At 34.7% G+C, this 4,193-nt stretch overlaps 1 long non-coding RNA gene across 2 annotated transcripts; it reads left to right on the forward strand.

Annotated features, from left to right (window-relative positions):
- Window positions 1-542: 542 nt before the first annotated feature.
- On the forward strand, window positions 543-3,969 carry LOC108462085 (uncharacterized). 2 transcript variants are annotated; one of them, XR_001867918.2, is made up of 4 exons: window positions 543-806; window positions 1,102-1,878; window positions 1,995-2,104; window positions 3,109-3,969. It is a non-coding gene; the product is annotated as an uncharacterized LOC108462085 (long non-coding RNA). The 2 variants fall into 2 exon arrangements; XR_001867917.2 differs by having other exon boundaries at window positions 555-1,878.
- Window positions 3,970-4,193: the final 224 nt, after the last annotated feature.

Genomic DNA, 4,193 nt, shown 5'->3' on the forward strand with positions numbered 1-4,193 from the left:
TTTGAGGTTTACACGAGCTCCCTCTTGCGACCTTGTTTGTACGAGGCTTACGCGTGCTACCTTTGCGAACATCTTGCATCCTGTGAGGTCCTCAGCTAATTGCACCTGTAGGTGAACATTCTTCATTTGAGTTAGGTTTATCCGAGTCAAAGGTTCAGATCCTATTGGTCATTCGTTCTATCAGTTCCCAAATCCTGACAAACCTATTTGAGATATAAGTTTTATTTTTAAAGACTTTTAAAAAAATTTGAATGGTATTTAAAATGATAGGTGCTTTAACGTATGGGCAAATTTAATATTAATATCTAATTCTAAATAATTATAACAATTTAATTTTTATAATTTTATTAGAGAGAGGAAAAGAGGGATTATTAAGGTTCGAGCTTAAAACCTTTTTTTAATGAGTTGACTAGGCTTTTATTAGAAAACCATAAAAACTAATACCCAAAAATTTTGTGCTTAGGTCCACTTGGATAAACAAATAAATAAAAAAGGGCATACAATTTATCTTTTCTAATTAGCCCGTTACTGAAATAAATAAAAGTAGAAACAAAATAGTGAATGGAAAAAAGAAATAATTAATAAAAAGTTCCAGTCAAATCGAGCAGCCTGGCCACCATTAATCCTATCGTCTTTTCATGTCAACAGCCACGTCTGTTCAGAGATAGATCTTCCCTAAAACTTTTTCCATGTACTTGTTATCTTTGACTGCTTCATTTCTCCACCGCAAAACGATTTCAGTCTGGATTTCTTCTCCATCTTTCTTCCAGAACCAGATCTCTATGGTTCAGCGCTTCCCCCACCAAGTATGATTCTTCCCTTTTTTCTAGTGCTTCTTTTGCTAGTTTATAGGCGTGAGCATTCTCCGATCTGTGGATAAACTAGAAAGTGATCTCTTGAAGACTAGTTCATTTACTCTGAATATCTCTAATAATCGCTCAAAGTACTGATTTGTCTACTTTTTTCGATTGACATTTCTTGATGCCTGTTTTAGAGTCTCCCATTATTGTTGCTGAATTTAAACCCATTAATAATACTAACTTGATGGCATCTAACCCTGCATGACCTTCTACTGTAAACGGGGATGAGAAATTATAATAGAGATTCGTCTTTGAGGCTTTTAACACACCCATCTGGTCTCGAACCACTACACCCGAAGCCAATATAGAATTTCTTGTGTCGAAGGCTGCATCAAACTATACTGTTGTACCTATTGTTGCCCCTATTTGGTTATGAACTCTTTCAGTATTAAAGGTAAGCTTTTTCTCTTGTACCCCTTTGAGTTCTACTATATATCTTCTGATTTTTTGTGACAAATTCCTATCTAAAATGGTTTTTCTTTCATGAACATACTGATTCCGTGAGCTCCAAATGAACCATAAGGCATAACAAAACATCCAGAACTGTTCCTTAGTACTCTTTGCAAAAACCCAGGTTAGCTACTCCCAGATATTTTAATTCATATGAGTTATAACCTAAGAGAGATTAAGGTTTTGCCATACTTCAATGATTGTAAGGCATTGTCTAAATACATGGTGGCTATCCTCTTCTTTAGAGCAACAACGAGGACATCTGGAGTTAGTGGTCACTCGCTTGTGTCTAAGCTTGCTAGTGTAGGTATATAGTTTCAAGAGATCTGCCATATTGTTAATGTAATTTTTTATGGTAGGTGTAAATCCCATAGTTTTCTATAGAAGTCTTTGATTTTGATATGTATTAACTAACTATTAGGATCCAAAGCTAGCATATTGTAATAGTTTATAGGCACACCGTACTGAGTATTCTCCAAAAGGTTTTTCTTTCCACACTTGAAAATCTTCATGGTTAGCTTCTGCAAGAGGGATCTGCAAGATCCTTTGGGCAATTTCCGTTTGGAAGGTATTGGTGACTAACTCCGTTTTCCTTGTTTTATTTGTGCTATCAATTAGATCCAAGACTAACTGGAGTTCATCATTTTCTTCTCTGTTTTGCCAACCAACTGCTTCAATCCCTAGAATCCAGTAATCATTCCATATAGAGATCTCATTTCCTCTTGCAACTCTCCAACAAAGTCCATCTCAAAGAAGACCCTTTGCTGCCCAAATACTCTTCCAGGTAAATGAAGGTAAATTTCCCAAACTGTGAATTTAGAAAATTCGAATGCGGAAAATATTTTTCTTTAAGAACTCTGGCCAATAGAGAATTTGGATAATTAAAAAGACGCCAACCTTACTTGGCTAATAACGTAATATTAAATTGACTTAAATTTCGGAAACCTAAACGTCCATTTTCTTTTAAAAAGCACATGTTTTTCCAACAGCACCAGTTCATCACATAATGGTTCTGGTAATAAAAAACAAGCCATTGAATATGTCGGTATAGCTTGTAAAACAACCTTAGTGAAAACTTCTTTTCCACCCTAAGATAAGTATCTGATACTCAAGTTATCAATGCACCATTTTAGTCGATCTTTCAAAACTTGAAAAAAATCTTTTTTTCTTCTATCAACTATACTTGGCAACCCTAAGTATCGTTCTAGGTCGTTTGAGCTTCAAACTCCCAGCTGATTAACCACCAATTGTCTATCTTTCTCCAATTTAATTTTACTAAAAAAGGCAGTTGATTTGTCAAAGTTAACACACTGACCCAAACCTTTTTTGTACTCACGTAGAATGTCCTTGATTACGAAAGCTCCCCTTCTTGTTGCCTCCCCAAACAAGATGCAATCATCTGAAAATAATAAGTGAGACACCTTTGGGCTGCTCCTACTAATCTTGGTACCTTTTAAAAGCCCTTCTCTTTTTGCTAGTCTCATTAGGCACGATAAACCCTCTCCACTTATTAGGAATAAAAATGGACTCAAGCGATCACCTTGTTGAAGTCCCTTGGTTGGATTAAAGTTTCTCCAATATTTCCATTAACCACAGCTGAATAAGAGACAGTTGAAAACACGAGAATATACACACTTTTTCATGCCTTTTTTAACTCAAATTTATGCAGTTTCGATAAGATTCTTATTGACAAATATATAATTATTATAAAATAATTAAATTGTACTTAAATCATGAAAATTTTTAATTTTAATTAATTTTATAATAAATTTTGATTGATTTTGATCATTTTCGACAGATTTGCACAAAGGGCGAAAATTGGCTCGGTAGACACTGCTAGAAGCACAAAACCGAGAAGCCATTTTTGAAGCATCAAGGTGAAATAAATTTTTAGCCTAAGGCGGTCCAAATTATGTATATTAATTCATGATATAATTAATTTTAATTTATATCCAATTTAATTTGGATTACATAAATTATTATTAATTAATTATGAAAAAGTGGTCTAGTTGAGCCGAACCGAGTGAATCGAACTGGCCAAGAAGTGGACAGCCCAAAATCATCCATATGTTGACCCAAATCAGCTTATTAGATGATTATTTAGCTCACAAAGAGGCCCTTGAAGACATGTTCAAGTTGCAAACAAACCCCTCCACAATTGGTGGCTTTATAGATTTGCCCCAAGCCTAAATTAGCGAAGTTGAAACTATCAACCTTGCCACATGTGTGGCCGACCAAGGGAGGGCTCTTTGGCTGATAATTTTAGCTATTTTTAGCAGCCCTCATCAGCTATAAAAACTCCTTAGGCTGGTCATTTGAAACACATCTCAAGCATTCACATCTTTTCTCTTTTCTCTCCACTTTCTCTCTTCTTTTCCATTCCAAATTCCCTTGCTCTCTTGCCGATTTTTCCTCTTGGAAAAGGGGAATTAATCAGCCATTTGGAGCAGCAATTAAGTGTTCATAGCAGCCTTGGTCGATGAGGACAACAGAGAAGGAAGAACGGAGCAAACTAGCCAAGCCACAGAAAAACATTGGATTTGATTCTTGTTCCTTATCTCTTTAATTTTTGTTGTTGTTATGATGAACATATCTATAGATATTTATGTTGTTGTAATGGTTAATTTAATCAATTTAGCTTGAATTTAATTTGTGTTAAGTTGATTGCATTTCGTTTGCTAAAATTGTTAAAATTGCGTTTATGTTGTTATAAGCCTCAGTAAGAAGCTTGATTAAGTAAAATCATGACTAAGTTATTCTTGCATTACAATTGTGAGGTAGCTAATGAATTAATTATTTAAATGGATTAAAATTGTAATTAATGAACACAGTACTTAATCAGTGCATGTTTAATCATCTAAGGTAGCTGAGGGTTAAATTAGT

Source organism: Gossypium arboreum, chromosome 2 (genome assembly GCF_025698485.1).
Source record: "Gossypium arboreum isolate Shixiya-1 chromosome 2, ASM2569848v2, whole genome shotgun sequence".
NCBI classification, from domain to species: Eukaryota; Viridiplantae; Streptophyta; class Magnoliopsida; order Malvales; family Malvaceae; genus Gossypium; species Gossypium arboreum.